We start from the raw sequence: 17,430 nt of genomic DNA on the forward strand, positions 1-17,430 counted from the left end.
GACTGACTGACATGCAGAAAATAATTCCAGACTAATTCCAGCCAAAATACAAATAATGCCCGAAATTCTAAGGTACAGAGTATGTGTTAACAGCTATGATTCTCCAAGTGTGGTCCCCAGACCAGCAGTATCAGCATCACCTGGGAACTTCTTAGGAACGCAAATTTTCAGGCCCCACCCCAAACCTATTAAACTCTCGAGATGCCCCATGCCCCCTCCACCTTCCAGATGATTCTGATACATGCTCAAGTTTGAGAACCACTGTGCTATAGGACTCGGAGGACCCATCCAGGAAAAAGCCCCCATGAACTTGGAATCAGCCAGACCTTCCCTCATTTCTCCAGGTGACTTGCAGTTGCCAGCTTGAATCCATGGTCTGGATCGTTAGCGCCCAGCCTTTGGGGATGCTGTCGGCCCACACTTCAGACCCCTGTTTTGCCTGGCTGCTGTATGCCCTGACTCCTGCCTGGCCCGGCCTTGGGATGTGACCTAGCCCTGCCTCCCCTCTAGCTGGGAGCTCCTTGCCCAGCAGCAGCCTGGAATTCTAGCCCCAGCGCTCTTTCCCTGTCTCCTGAAACTCCCTCTTCCACACTGGCCATCCACAGGACTCGCTCTGCAGGCCCTGAGCTTTCTGCCTCTGCCTTTCACCTCCAGAAACAGGAAGTGCCCGTGGTCACACACCCCTGGGTTGAGCAATGCCTTTTCCACTAAGCTAGTGTCTCTCACCCCAGATCAGTTGAATTCTAGAATCTGTAGGGGTGGAGCTTGAGCATCTTTTAAAAATCTCTCCCTGTGATTTTAATCCAATCCCTACTGCCCTCTGGAATATGCCAAGCCCCAGGGAGCACATGGCACAGGAGAGGTTTCATGCCTGGAGCTGAGATACCCATCCAGGGCGTCCCACCCTAGTCCATGCTTAAGTATCCCTTAATATCCAGCAGATGTTAGCCCTGGGGAAACAGGGAGGCTTGGACCTCCTTTCAAGTGGGATCATCTAAAGCAAAGAAGTGAGATAACACGTGTGGGAACAGGGCCCCCTGAGGAGTACCATGTAGCTGATGCTTGAGGGTATGCACAACTGGGCAACGGCTTTTCAGGAGCCAAAGTTTGCAATTGGGAATGAAAATGTGACACTGATACTGAAAAGTAAACAGGAGAGGAAAAAAATCCTCTCCAGGGGCATTTACCTCAATGGAAGCTTCAGGCCCTGAAGTGCAGTTGAACAGGTGCCCTAGGACGGGAGGAGCCCCTGCTGCCATGAAGTCCTCCAGGGCAAGTCCAAGTCCGGCAGGGGAGCCCCTCTCATGGGGGGTCAGGGGAGCGGAGTTGAGCACCAGGCAAGGGAACGGCTCCACTCCCTGGGCTGGTCTGCCCTGCCTGTTCCAGGGAAGGATTCCTCGGGTCTAGAAATGTGACAGCTCAGAAGGACTGTGCTGTAAAGAGCTGGCATCATTTAAACCTTGTCCCACCAGGGCAGAGCACGCAGCGGCGCGCTCCCACCTGGCTTTGTAGAAGAAGCCCCCCAAACAGAGCACAGGGGCTCCGGGTCCCCGTGGTGGAAGGAGGCCCGGAGGTGAAAACCTGGGCTTGGCTGCAGCCCTGCTTTTGGCTGTGTCACCCTAGGGCGGTACTAATTCTTTCCGAACCTCCAGTCCCTGCCTATTTAGCTCCGGCCCGTTTAGCTCATGGAGCTGTTGAGGTAAAACTTATAAACTCCCACTTGCTCAGCCTGATTCTTGGAATAAAAAAATCTAGCGCTGGGGGCTTCCCTGATGGCGCAGAGAGTCTGCCTGCCGATGCAGGGGACGTGGGTTCGTGCCCCGGTCCGGGAAGATCCCACGTGCCGCGGAGCGGCTGGGCCCGTGAGCCATGGCCGCTGAACCTGCGCGTCCGGAGCCTGTGCTCCGCACCGGGAGAGGCCACAGCGGTGAGAGGCCGGTGTACCGCAAGAAAAAAAAAAAAACCTAGTGCTGTCCTAAATGCCGTTGACACGTTGCCCGACTCAAGGGAGGCCTCACTCCCCCATCCTCCAGCGACATTCAATCCAAGGTGAAAAAAGGCATGAGGAGGGGAGATTGTATGAGAACTATTTCCAGAGAGCCAGTGGCAAAAGGGGCCACATCCAGAGGGTCATGGTCCCAGGACACCACCTTTAGAAGTGGTTAAGGACCTAGAGGGGTGAGGAAAACTCTCCTTGGACGTAGGAAGGTGTTCATTGTGGCCTCAAGTTGCAGGGCCAGAGACAAAGAGGTTGACCTCAGCTCATCAGAGGGTCTTTCTCATCATCAGAGCCACCTCCTGTTCCAGAGCCACCTACTGTTCTCCCTAACACCAGAGTGATCAAGCAGAGACTGGGTGGCCACCAGGGACACAGTGGGTGCCTGGTGAACTAGAACAGGAGCTGGAAGACCTTGGGGCCAGTCTTCCTCTAAGTATCCTGACCACCACCTCCTGCCCATGAGTCCACGGGCTACCCCAGCCCTCCAAACCTCCACCTAACACAGCACCCTTCCGCAATAGTCTTTCTGAGCCCAGACTTCAGCCTCTGTCCTCCCCTTGTCCTGCTGTGGGTCTTATGGTCTCCCAGAGCTTCTCGGTGATGGAGGGGCATCTCAGGCCCTGCCCAGCCCCCTTCCCTCCCACCTGCTGTCTTTAGAGCCCCTGTGGCTTAACCATACTCAGGAGGGTCCCTATACAGGGACCACAGATCCAGTAACTCTCATGAGAGGGCCTTCTCTGGCTCCCTCTCTATCCCCACGTGCCGAGATGTACTAGTGCCCTCCCAGATACACTCTCCACCGTCCTCTGCCCAGTGCCCCACTATGGACAGCCTCTGTAGGGCTCTCTTGCCCAATGGCTTCTGGTTCAGCTAGTGGGAGGCCCTGGAGGAGAGCGGGGTCGTTTGTTTGTTTTTATGGTGCAATTCTTTTCCTTTTTTTTTTTTTTTTTTTTTCGGTGTGTGGACCTCTCACTGTTGTGGCCTCTCCCGTTGCGGAGCACAGGCTCCGGACGCGCAGGCTCAGCGACCATGGCTCACGGGCCCAGCCGCTCCGTGGCATGTGGGATCTTCCCGGACTGGAGCACAAACCCGTGTCCCCTGCATCGGCAGGCGGACTCTCAACCACTGCGCCACCAGGGAAGCCCTCTTTTCTGTTTTTTAAATTTACCTATATTTGATTTACAACATTATATTAGTGACAGGTGTACAGCATAGTGACTCAATATTTTCATAGATTATATGAAATTTTATAAAGTCATTATCCTCCGTTTAAAATGACTACAAGATAATGGCTATATTTCCCTGTGCTGTACAATAAATTCTTGTTACTTCTCTGAGACGGAGGTATTTTAACCCCCCTCCCTTCCTGCTCCAGTGCTGTGTCTCCAATAATTACACCCCAGCACTAGGCTCTCAGGGCCCCTCCTCCTTCCAGCTCTCACCACACTTCATTTACGCCACTCCTTCCCCTTGTCCCTTCTGCTCTGGGGTGGTAATGGCTCCCCACAGTTGCCAGTTTTAACTCTGCCAATCTTGCCCCCCCAACCTCCACCTTGCCCTTTAATTTCCAGGGATGCTTAACCGGAGGCTAAAAATTCAAATGCCATCAGGAGTGAAGCTGTTAACGGGAATTAGTGCAACTGCTGGATGGGAGCGTAAATGCCCACGAGTAGTTTGCATCTGGCATGGGAGGTGGACATTGGGATAAACTGGGGTGCACAGACCTCTTCTGAAGGGGGCGATCATGTCTCAGTTCCAGCCCATAATTGATATCCAGCAAGGTGGCCCGATTTTCCATTTTTTCAAGAGAAGCAGAAAATCTGGACTTTTTCATGAAATATCTCCATTTCTAAATGTGACTCAAATTCATAAACCGCTCTGTGGCCACACCGAAATCTGTCTGCAGGTCACCATCCGTTGGCAGCCTTCACTCTCAAGCTGTTTACTTGTCTCCACCTCTGCCAGGCCCTTTCACGCCTCTCCGCCTTCACAGTTCTCTTTACTAAGAATGGCTTTTTCTGCTTCTTGGCCTGAGCAAACTTCTGGTCCTTCAAGAAGGGACTCACACCTCACTTTCTCTCTGGAGCCTTCTTGGAGCCCCCATGCAGAGCCTTCCCAACGCACCCAGAGCACTTTGTACATCCTTATGTTAAGACACTCATCTCACTGGCTGACACTGTTGACAAACTCCTCCACAAGTTGCCCTGTGCCCAGGATCATCTTGTGCCCCAGGTCATGAGCTTCTCAAGGTCAAAAACCTCTGTCCTATGCATCTTTGTAGCCCCAGCATTCAGCCTGATGGCTGAAGGATGCAACGTGATACAATAACTCTTTGTTGAACAAAATTCTCAGATATACGGGGCTTTGGTTGGACCAATGTCTGTCTCTGGAGGCAGGAGAGCAACGTCACGTGGGATCACTGGGTCCTGTGGAGCTGCGTTATCTAGACTTGGTGTTGGATGCTATGGTTGGACACCTCACAGGTCAAATAGGAAACCAAGGAGAGTCCCAAAGACCTATCATGAGAGCTTTGCTTCTAGGCAAAAACACATTACATTTTCTGACCAGTATCTTACCAAGAACTTTGTCACAGCCTAGGTGAATTTAACAGGAATATTTTTCCCTTTCCCCCCCCAGATTTATTGAGAAAGAAATGACATATAACATTGTGTAAGTTTAAGGTGTATAGTGCAATGATTTGATGCATGTATCTATTGCAAAATGACTACGACAGAAGAGAAATTAACACTTCCACTCCCTCACATAGTTACCATTTTTGTGTGTGTAGTGAGGACACTCAATATCTAATCTCTTAGCAACTTTCAAGTGTATAATACATATTTTTAACTATAGTCACAATGCTGTACATTGTATCCCCAGAACGTACTCATCTTACAACTGGAAGTTTGTACCCTTTGACAAACTTCTCCCCATTTCTCCCACCCCCGCACCAGCTCCTGGCAACCACTATTCTACTCTGTTTCTCTGAGTTCAGCTTTTTTTAGATTCCACATGTAAGTGAAGCCTTACAGTATTTGTCTTTCTCTGTCTGACTTATTTCACTTTGCATAATGCTCTCAAGGCTCATCCATGTTGTCACAAATGGCAGGATTTCCTTCTTTCTCGTGGCTGGGCAACATTCCATTGTGTATATATGGCACACCTTTATCCATTCATTCACTGGTGGACACTTAGTTTGTCTCCGTATCTCAACTATTTTGACTAATGCTGCAATGCACAAGGAAGTGCAGATATCTCTTTGAGAACCAGATTCCATTTTCTTTGGTTATATACCAAGAAGTGGGATTGCTGAACCATATTGTGTTCTGTTTTTAATTTTTTTTAGAAACCTCCATACTGTTTTCCATAATGGCTGCACCAATTTACATTCACTCCAGCAGTGCGCAGGAGTTCCCTTTACTTCACGTCCTCGCTAGCACCTGGTTTTGGCTCTAGCCCTTCCATGTCCAGCCCCACCTCCTACCAAGGTAATAGCTCCCAGCACACTCTGAGGAAAGATGACTGGTGTTCATGTCAGATCCAGCTCTCCCACCAAAGCCACTGGGCACACGCAGACTGTATAAGGACGCTCCCACACAAGGACACCCCTTTAAGACCACAGTAGGTAACCATTTCACCTAATTTCATAGAGACAGAGAAAGTTAAGCAAAATGAGAAGACAGAGGAATTTGTTTCAGTTGAAAGGGCAAGAGAAAAACCCTGAAAAAAACAACTAATGAAACAGAATTCTTAAGACAGCAAGAGAAAAACAAAAAGCTATATACAGGGGAACCCCAAAAGGCTGATTTTTCCTTTTCTGCAAAAGGAAGTGGCATGTCTTAAGAATTCTCTCTTTAACTTTTATCATTTTAATTATGTCATGTTTTCGTGTGGGCCTGTTTGGGTTCATTTCATTTGGGACCTTTTGTGCCTCCTGTACCTGGATATCTATTTCCTTCTTCAGGTTTGGAAAGTTTTCAGCCATAATTTTATCAAATATCAATATCAGTGTCTAGGTTGCTGGTCTCTTCAGCACCCAATACAAGAGCACCTAAATATACTGGGTGGGCCAAAAAGTGCCTTCGGTTTTCTAAGTAAAAATAAAAGACAGATTTTTCATTTTCACCAAGAACTTTATTCAACAATGTTTTCACCCTCTTGTTCCACTACCTTCTGCCATTTTTCAGGCAACTTCCTAATTCCATCTTCCCAAAACTTTTTATCTTTTTGAGCAAAGAACTGTTCCAGGTGCCTTTTACAGTCTTCCATTAAGAGAATTTTGTAAAGACTGAAATAAATGGAAATCTGAAGGTGCAATGTCTGGTGAATACAGAAGATGAATCAGAACTTCCCAGCCAAGCTGTAACATTTTTTGCCTGGTCATCAAACAAACACGTGGTCTTGCATTATCCTGATGGAAGCTTATGCGTTTTCTATTGACTAATTCCGGACACTTTTTGTCGAACGCTGCTTTCAGTTGGTCTAATTGGAAGCAGTACTTGTTGGAATTAATCGTTTGGTTTTCTGGAAGGAGCTCATCATAGAGGACTCCCTTCCAATCCCACCATATACACAACATCACCTTTGGATGAAGACCGGCCTTTGGTGTGGTTGGTGGTGGTTCATTTCACTTGCCCCACGATCTCTTCTGTTCCACATTGTGGTACAGTATCCACTTTTCATCGCCCATCATAATTTGTTTTAAAAACAGAACATTTTCATTACGTTTCAGCAGAGAATTGCATGCAGAAATACGGTCAAGAAGGTTTCTTTCACTTAACTTATGTGGAACCCAAACATCAAAGCGATGGATATAACCAAGCTGGTGCAAATGATTTTCAACGCTTGATTTGGATATTTTGAGTATGTCGGCTATCTCCCGCGTGGTAGAACGTTGATTTGTTCTCAATTATTGTTTCTCTTTGATCACTATCAACTTCAGCTGGTCTCCCCGACCATGGAGCATCATCCAGAGAGAAATCTCCAGCATAAAACTTTGCAAACCACTTTTGACATGTTCCATCCATCACAACTCCTTCTCCATACACTGCACAAAACCGTGTGTGCATTTCAGTTGCATTTTTACCTTTCTTGAAATAATAAAGCATAATATGTGAAAAATGTTGCTTTTTACTTCCATCTACATTATTAAAGTGGCTACACAAAAATTCACCAATTTTGATGTCTTTTTTTAAATGCATGCTGATATGACAGCTGTCACATACAATCTAACAAAAAAAGACAACTAAGTGCTACTAGAGCCATCTTATGGAAAAAAAGAAGAAATTTTGGCACCCCACTCCCAATACAAGTCCTCACGACCTGTATCAGGAAGATATGACAAGTAATGAAACAGCTGATCACAGTTAAATTAAAAGACTCCCAGCAAACAAAAGTCCATGACCATACTGCTCAGGGGAATTCTACCAAACATACCAAGAATTGTTAGTACCTGTCCTTCTCAAACTATTCCACAAAACTGAAGAGGATAAAACACTCCCAAATTCATTCTAAGAGGCCACCATTACCCTGATACCAAAACCAGACAAGGACACTACAAAAAAGGAAAATTACAGGACCTTATGTCTGATGAATATAGATGCAAAAATCCTCAACAAAATATTAGCAAATCAAATTCAGCAATATATAAAAAGGATCATATACCATGATCAAGTGGAATTTATTCCAGGGATGCAAAGATGGTTCAATATTTGCAAATCAATCACTGTGATACACCCCTTTAACAAAAGAAAGGATAAAAATCACATGATCATCCTAACAGATGCAGAAAAAGCATTTGACAAAACTCAACATCCATTCACATTAAACACTCTCCTTAAAGTTGGTATAGAGGGAATATATTTCAACATAATAAATGCCATTTATGACAAGTCCACAGCTAACATCATACTCAATGGTGAAAAACTGAAAGCCTTCCCTTTAAAATCATGGACAAGGGTGCCCACTCTAGCCACTTATATTTAATATAGTATTAGAGGTTCTAGCCACAGCAATCAGATAAGAAAAAGAAATAAAAGGCATACAAATTGTAAGGGATGAAGTAAAAATGCCACTATTTGCAGACATGATACTATACATAGAAAACTCTAAAATCTCCAAACCAAAAAAAAAAAAAAATCTATTAGAACTTATAAATGAATTCATTAAAGTTGCAGGATACAAGATTAATATACAGAAATCTGTTGCTTTTCTATACACTAATAATGAACTATCAGAAAGAGAAAGCAAGAAAACAATCCCATTTAAAATAGCATCAAAAAGAATAAAATATCTAAGAATAAACAACTAAGGAGGTGAAAGATCTATACTCTGAAAACTACAAAAACTGACAAAGGAAATTGAAGATGGTACAAAGAAATGGAAAGATATCCCATGTTCTTGGAGTGGAAGAATTAATATTGTTAAAATTGTCACACTACCCAAAGCAATCTACAGATTTAATGCAATCCCTATCAAAATACCCAGGACATTTTTCACAGAACCAGAGCAAATTATCCTAAAATTTGTATGGAATCACAAAAGACCTCTAATTGCCAAAGCAATCTTGAGAAAAAGAACAAAGACTGGAGGTTATACCTCCCAAACTTCACACTATACTGCAAAGCTACAGTAATCAAGAGAGCATGGTACTGGCACAAAAACAGATATATAGATCAATGAAACAGAATAGAGAGTTCAGAAATAAACCAATGCCCTTATGGTCAATTAACCTACAACAAGGGAGGCAAGAATATACTGTACAGAAAAGACAGTCTCTTCAATACGTGGTGCTGGGAATACTGGACAGCTACATGTAAAGAATGAAATTAGAACATTTTCTCATAACATACACAAAAGAAATAAACTCAAAATGGATTAAGGACCTAAATGTAAGATCTGAAACCATAAAACTCCTAAAAGAGAACGTAGGTGGAACACTCTGACATAAATCGCAGCAATATTTTTTTGAACCTGCCTCCTAAGGCAAAAGAAACAAAAGCAAAAATAAATGAAAGGGACGTAATTAAACTTCAAAGCTTTTGCATAACAAAGAAAACCATTGACAAAATGAAAAGACAACCTACTAAATGGGAGAAAATACTTGCAAATGATATGACTGATAAGGGGTTAATACCCAAAATACATAAATAGCTCATACAGCACAATACTTAAAAAAACAAACAACCTGATTAAAAAATGGGCAGTAGGGCTTCCCTGGTGGCGCAGTGGTTAAGAGTCCGCCTGCCGATGCAGGGGACACGGGTTCGTGCCCCGGTCCGGGAAGATCCCACATGCTGCGGAGCGGCTGGGCCCGTGAGCCGTGGCCGCTGAGCCTGCGTGTCCGGAGCCTGTGCTCCGCAACGGGAGAGGCCACAACAGTGAGAGGCCCGCGTACCGCAAAAAAAAAAAAAAAAAAGTATCACAACCAATAGATCTGTGGGGAACAAAATTTGCCACCCCAAAATATCTCTGGCATGCAGATTATTTCAAGCTGAAGACACTTAAGGCCCAAAAAACTCAGGAAGAAACTTTGACCTTCCCACTAACTGCGTAAAAAATGTAGATAGAGGACCTGTTCCAGGATGGGAGCCATCACCATAGATAACTATAGTTTGAGCTAGGTGTGTAGACAGGGAGGAATCTAGCAAAGTCTATTTGTTAAAATTCTGTGTCCCAATTTCTCTGCGTGACCCATCAATCATTTCTTTACCAAACATTTACTTTTTCATCTCCATGTGAATTGGCCTTCTTCCCTTTTGAAGCCCTAAACCACTCTCCCAACATCCTCTTTCGTCTTTAGCTGAATAGTATGTATAGTGAGGGCTTCAGCCATTTTGGAGAGTTATTCAGTTTTCCTGGCCTCTCCCATGTATGCATGTTATTAAACTTTGTGTGACTTTCTCTTGTTCGTCTGTCTCATGTCAATTTAATTCTGAGACCAGCCAGAAGAACCTAGAAGAGTAGAGGAAAATTTCTTCCTCCCCGACACGGCATATCCAGGACTACAAGGATGTAAGGGGCAGCTAAGAAAATACACTGTAGTAAGTCAAATGAGAAAAACCTTACATTTGGGTCAATATTTTCCTAAAAACATTTGATAAAATACAATCTCCATTTTCAACACAAAACATAAAATCAGTAGGAACAGAGACCACTTTCTTAACAAGATTATCTTTTTCAAACCAAGAGACAGTTTTCATCATGCCAGCTGCCTGGGAAATGCATTCAGACCTGTGCCCGGCGACTCAGCCGTCATTGCACAAGGCACAGGAACACACCCTCGGGGAGATGCATGCAGTCACAAAGTAGGTATAGTGTGTCTGCCAGGGCCCCCCTCCCCTAAATCAGAGGGCAGTGAGAGGTGACAGACACAAAGATGAGACTCAGAGGCCTTATGACAACCTCATTCCCCAGGGACTCCTGCAGGCCGTCATCGCTCACACTCCTTCCAGCAGGCCCCAGGGCCACCTACTCCAGAGGGGACAGCTAGAGGGCCTCGCTCGCTGACTGACTTAACTGTTGGAAGCTGCTGCTCAGCAAGTATTTTTTTAAACAATTTTTTAAAATTGAAGCATGGTTGCTTTACAATGTTGTGTTAGTTTCAGGTGTACAGCAAAGTGAATCAGTTATACGAGATACTGAATATAGTTCTCTGTGCTCTACAGTGGGTCCTTGTTGTTCATCTGTTTTATATATAGTACTGTGTATCTATTAATCCCAAACTCCTAGTTTATCTCTCTCTCTGCACCCCCATCCCCTTTGGTAACCACAAATTTGTCCTCTATGTCTGTGTGTCTATTTCTGTCTTATAAATAAGTTCATTTGTATCATTTTTTTATTTCCACATATAAGTGATATCGTTTGTCTTTCTCTCTTTGACTTACTTCATTTAATATGATAATCTCTAAATCCATCCATGTTGCTACAAATGGCATTATTTCATTCTTTTTTATGGCTGAATAATATTCCATTATATGTATAATGTGTGTGTATATATATATACACATAAATATAGATACATAATGTGTATATATATATATACACATAAATATATATATAGTGTGTGTGTGTGTATATATGTATATATGGCACATCTTTATCCATTCACCTGTGGATGGACATTTAGGTTGCTTCCATATCTTGGCTATTGTAAATAGTGCTGCTATGAACACTGGGGTGCATGTATCTTAGAATTAGATACATGCCCAGGAGTGGGATTGCTGGGTCATATGGTAGCTCTATTTTTAGTTTCTTAAGGAACCTCCATAGTGGCTGTATCAATTTACATTCCCACCAACAGTGTAGGAGGGTTCCTTTTTCTCCACACCCTCTCCAGCATTTATTATTTGTAGACTTTTTAATGATGGCCATTCTGACTGGTGTGAGGTGATACCTCACTGTAGTTTTGATTTGCATTTCTGTCATAATTAGCAATATTGAGCATCTTTTCATTTGCCTATTGGCCATCTGTCAGCAAATACTTTGAATTGACCAGGCATGGATTTGCTGGTACCCTTTCTTTCACTCCTAGCCTGGCGATCTGAGAGTAACATTAGGACGAGGCGAATGTAAACACTTCCTACCCACTCCCAGAGCCCCTAAAGAAACCAGGAGCAGATGTGGCTTACACCCAGGAAGTTTATTTAATTAAAGTTTCATAAAAGGAATCCCACTTGGGCATTTAAGTTTCACTTAAAGATCTCCAGTGACTGGTTAGCCTTGGTCCTCTCCCTAGATTTCTCTGTCTGCCAGATTTTATCCCTTCCTATTACCCCCCATCTTGGCCCCAAGCATGGGAGGCAGACAACCTACTGCAGTAACGTGACAAGTGTCACATGTAGCGAACACAGCAACCAGCCAAGATTCAGGAAGGCGTTTTATTCTGACAGAATAAAAATATTTGGGGTTACACGAGACATGGCCTTGGTATTAGACTTACATTATTGCCATTCCAAAGTAAGTCTGTAGAGAGCTTTTAATGATGAGGGGGAAATGCTCACAATCTAAAGTCAGGAAAGGGGACTTCCCTGGTGGCACAGTGTTAAGAATCCGTCAGCCAACCCAGGGGACACGGGTTCGATCCCTGGTCCAGGAAGATCCCACACGTTGCAGAGCAACTAAGCCTGTGCTCCACAACTGCTGAGCCCGCATGCTGCAACTACTGAAGTCCGCGTGCCTAGAGCCTGTGCTCCGCAACAGGAGAAGCCACCGCAAGGAGAAGCCTGCGCACCACAGCAAAGAGTAGCCCCCCTCCCGGCAACTAGAGAAAAGCCCGCACGCAGCAACGAAGACCCAACGCATCCAAAAATTAAAAAATAAAAAAAAAAAACAAAGTCAGGAAAGAAGATTATAAGAGAAAAAAAAAAAGACTATAAGGGGAAAAGATTAAAAATTAGTGTTTCTTTACATAGCAGGCTCGTGAGTGGTTTTCATTTTCTTCTTTAGTCATTTCTATATTTTCTATAATGTGCTTTTTAACCTCATTTTCATGTTTGTCATCTAGACGAGAATTCAACATCTGTCCCTCAAAAGCCCAAGCTCCTGTCTCCCTCTCTCTGAATCTTCACCCACACACTCTGCACTCCTAACCCCAAATGCCTCTGTCCCTAGGTTCTGCTTCCAGATGTTTGTGCCTAGAAGGCACATGTTCACCACACAAAGGGATATATCTGCCTTCCAAAAAATTTTAAATCAGATTTCTGGCTTCTCTTGAGAAATCAGAAGACTTATCATACTGCTCTGGGATTTCCATATGGCAGCAATCACTTGGTGCCAACCACAGCCGTCCCCTTTAGATGGGCACTCTTTGCAGTCTACCACATTTCCCAATATAGCCTATGTCTCCCCAACCTGGAGGCTGAGTTTATTTTTCAATAGAACAGTTCTTCTTTTTCCATTCCCATAAGAACAATGAAAGGTAAACCAAGAGGTCCATCTGCATCAAGAAAAAATTAAAGACAGCTTCTTTCTTCATGAAATAAAGGATATTCCTACATGTTTACTAAGCTAACACAGGCCTGTTCATTCATTTAAATCACTTGCTTGTCCTCTGACCCAGATGGTAGCCAAGATGCCTTTCCAGCCTGGGAAGCTCATGGTTTCTGGATATGCTGGGCACTCTCTGGCATAAGACGAGACGGTAAGAGAGGCTCTCTAACAGACTGGTGGTTGCCAAGGGGGAGGGGGTTGGGGAAGGGACGGAGTGGGAGGCTGGGGTTAGCAGATGTAAGCTTTTATATATAGGATGGATAGACAACAAGGTCCTACTGTATAGCACAGGGAACTATATTCAATATCCTATGATAAACCATAACAGAAAAGAATATTTTTTAAAAAAGAATGTATAGGGACTTCCCTGTGGTCCAGTGGTTAAGACTCCGCCCACACTCCCAATGCATGGGGCCTGGATTCAATCCACGGTCAGGGAACTAGATCCCGCAGGCCACAAATAAAAGATCCCACATGCCGCAACAAGACCTGGCGCAGCCAAATAAATAAATAATACTTTTTTAAAAAAAGAATGCATATATATATATGTATATATATACATATATATAACTGAATCAGTTTGCTGTACAGCAGAAATTAACACAACATTGTAAATCACCTATACTTCAATTTAAAAGACGAACAGAGAAACACACACAAGAAAGGAAAGAAACTAAAGCCTTATAATTTCTAATTTGTACACAGTTCACTCACTGGCCATTTCTTTATGCTTTTGGAAAGCATATCACAATGTTCCTGTATTACATCAGTCTACATGGTCACCTCTGTAGTGGATGCACCTCCTTGAACCCAGAAATTGTGCCTTTTTCTTTGGTCACTACAGCACCTAGAATAGTGCCAGACACGTAGTAAGTGCTTAAGGATATTTGCTGAATAAATAACAATGCTTGAGTACAAAAAAAAGAAAAAGACAGGCTCTCTGACCCATGTTCTAGCCCCAGATCCTCCGCTTTTCCATCAGGCCAGGCTGCAGAGTTGGTATTCAATAATACACCCTGTAGCATGCAAACCTGACCTTGGGAAAGTCAGAAAAATGAACAGGGCCACTGTGACCCCAGGACAGCAAGCCAGGAAATAGTCATCCCATTGGGCTGCATCTCACCTGCATGGTACTTTGGGCTGCAAGCAACTGAAGACCCAAGTAAAAGAGACTTAAATAATAAGTTTGTTATGGGAGTTTGCGGGTGGGTAGTTTCCAGAGTTGCTTAATTCTCAGGCTTGTGACCTTAAAGAACCCAAACGCTTTCCACCTTTCTGCCAGCCTCAATATGTGGCAATATCTCTCCTCACAGTTGCAAGTAGGTGGCTGTGATTTCAGGAATCACATGCATATATGGTAACATCTGTGAAGAAGAGGAGCTTTTCTTCCCATACATTTGTTTTCATGAGGGAAGAAAACCTTTACCAGAAGCATTCCCCTCAGCCTCCCAGAAGCCTTCCCCTAAGGTCCTATTGGCCTAAGCTAATCACTGAAAGGGCAACCACTGTGATTTGTTTGAACCAATCAAGATCCCCCATCTATGGCTGGAGTCAAAAGCAGCTTCCCTGAGCATATGAGAATGTGGACCACTGCAGCAAGAAAGAATGGGGAATGACTGCTGGATGGACAACTCATGGTATTTTCTACCTATGCACACTTCAAGGCTCACCTCAAGTTCATTTGCCTCTGCAACCCCACCCAAGAAAGCCCCCCCCCCCCCGCAGCTCCTTTGAACCAAGAGGGCTGATTGCCTGGATGTCTTCTTTGTAATTGATAACTCAGTCTTACAGCATTTATTGGATGTGTTTGGCACAAAGACAAGTCAATTCTCACAGAATGGCAGATGAGTGAATGAATGAATGAATAGTTATATGATTAAATGGTCTGGAGGGGGATGTGACTAGAGGAAGCCAGCAGGCCAAACCATTCATTCAGGAAAGGGAGAAAGGATTTAGACTAAACCAGGGATAATAAGGATGCAAAAATAGATCACATTTTAGAGAAATTTGATAAGATCCAGTCACTAGTGGACTGGGGGAGTGGAGGGTTTGGGAGGAGTTGGCGATGCCTCAGTTTTCTAGTTTGGACTCTCTAATTCTATTCATAGAAGAGGGAAGTCAGGGGGTCCCGGGTCCTTGACTGTACCTTCCTCTTACTGCAGTGCTCACTAATGCTTTTGGTACAAGAGGGTACCTTCTGGAGAACAGGGAAAAGAGCCCAGTAATGAGATTGGAGTCAAGATCGTCGCAGAGGGGCAGAGGCAGAGAGAGAGCACAGGTGAGGGCTGCCGCCTGAATTGTACCGATCACTGAAAACTCCCTGAATGCAAAACACTTGCTCAGGTCCTGTGGAAAGAGGGGACCTCTCAGCTGCTGAGTTGGGTTGCTGCCGTATTAACCCTGGCGCCCCAGTCAGCATCCAGGCAGAGGACATAACTTGTAAATGAGCTGCCGCAAGTGCTAAAGGCACATGCTGCTGGGAAGGAGGAAGGGACAGTTCCAAACACTGAGGCAGAAGGTGGGTAGGAAAGAGCCCCAAATTTTTAATTAAATGAAGTCAGATTGACCTAACCACTGTATCTTAAATTTCTCTAAGTTAAAAAAAAAAAGGAACACAGAGCTATTTGGAAGATTATGTGCCATAATTTGAAGTGTATCTCCAGCTGAGTTGAAATGTCTCTAAGAGTAGAAACATAGACTAGAACCAGCACGTATAATCAGAAAGGCCTTCCTCACACTGAATAAAGCCCTCTATGGGAACCGAAGTTGGTTCCTGGTAGAAGGAGTACATATCAGCCACCCTTCTTGAAACGCCTACCATTCAGAAGTGGTGAGTCCTTCCTACTGCCCCTTCCCTTTTCTATTCTCTGGCCTAAACAATCTTTATTCATTCTGCTTTTCTAAACTCATTCCTTTAATAATTTTTGCTCATTTCTGTGGCTTGTTTCCTGTTCCTCTTCTGTGGCACCTCCAAATTGCTTCAACAGGGTGTCAGGAGCCAAAGCCACGCCCAATACAGGGAGGAAAGTGCCATGCATTTTTCTGAATTTCTTTCCCCTGAAAACAGGTAAAGGATATAAGCACGCACACCACAAGAGAGGAAATATGAGTGGTCAACAACATATGCCCAACTTCACTAATAAAAGACATGCAACTCAAAATAACAATAGAGCATTTTTCACCTATCTGATAAGCAAAGATAAAAATGATGTTTAACCTTCAGTGTTGAGGGATTTTTCAAATTCTACTGTTAGGAATATAATTTGGAATAAACTTTATGAGGGTAGGGCATAACTTGGCAGTATGTAATTTAAGACATAATCACTGTCCCCCATCTGAATTCTACTTCTGTAAATGTATCCTTCAGAAATGTTAGCACTAATGTATAAAGATATATGAAAAGAGCAGTAGTATTGTTCGTAGTAGGAAAAATATAGAAACAGTCTAAACATCCAGTAATAGAGACTGGTTAAATAAATAACGGTACAGACGTACAATGGATTCCTATGTAGCCATTAAAAAGAATGATGCTGGGTTGGATTGGGAGTTTGAGATTAGCACATGCAAACTATTATATATAGAATGCATAAACAATAGGTCCTACTGTGTAGCACAGGAAACTATTTTCAGTATCCTGTGATAAACCATAAAGGAAAACAATATGAAAGAGTGTATATATATGTATAACTGAATCACTTTGCTGTATGGCAGAAATTAACACACTGTAAATCAACTTCAATAAGATAATTTTTTTAAAGAAAGAATGATGCAGATTCTAATCTACAGAGTTGGCATGATGTCTTGTTTTGTTAAATGCAAACAAACAAAATTTTAAATTATAAGTAAAGCAGGGGTCCATTTTTAATAATCTGTGTGTGCATATATGCAGAGCTATAGAGATATACACTTGTGTACACATAGAAAAGAACACTATAAAACAGTGGTTTTTAAAATGGGTTCCACATAACAGCAGCCTCAGCATCACTAGGGAATTTACAAGAAATGCAAATTCTCAGGCCCAACCCCAAACCAGCTGAATCAGACTCTCTAGGGCTGAGGCCCAGCAATCTGGCTTATAAACCCTCTAGGTCATCCTGTCGCTCACTACAATTTGAGAATCACTGTTCTAGAAAGAGCATTTATCTGGAGGTGGAAAGAGAAAAGACCTAGCTTAGGGGTAAATTTCTGCTTGTTTATTCATTTCTGGACTGTTGAGAAAATTTAATTTTGTTAGTGAGGAACGCTTCTCAAAGTCACGTACACATCTTGCTAGGCTGTGCTAACTTATCAGTTGAATCGACTTCTGTGCTCTACTTGAAGAAAATAAAACGTGTAAAAATTCAGATTCGTCTGTACAGCAGAAATAAATACAACATTGTGAATCAACTATACTTCGATAAAATTTATTAAATTCAGATTCATGACACCAGTAACATAGGGAA

The sequence above is a fragment of the Phocoena phocoena genome, chromosome 14 (genome assembly GCF_963924675.1).
Source record: "Phocoena phocoena chromosome 14, mPhoPho1.1, whole genome shotgun sequence".
NCBI classification, from domain to species: Eukaryota; Metazoa; Chordata; class Mammalia; order Artiodactyla; family Phocoenidae; genus Phocoena; species Phocoena phocoena.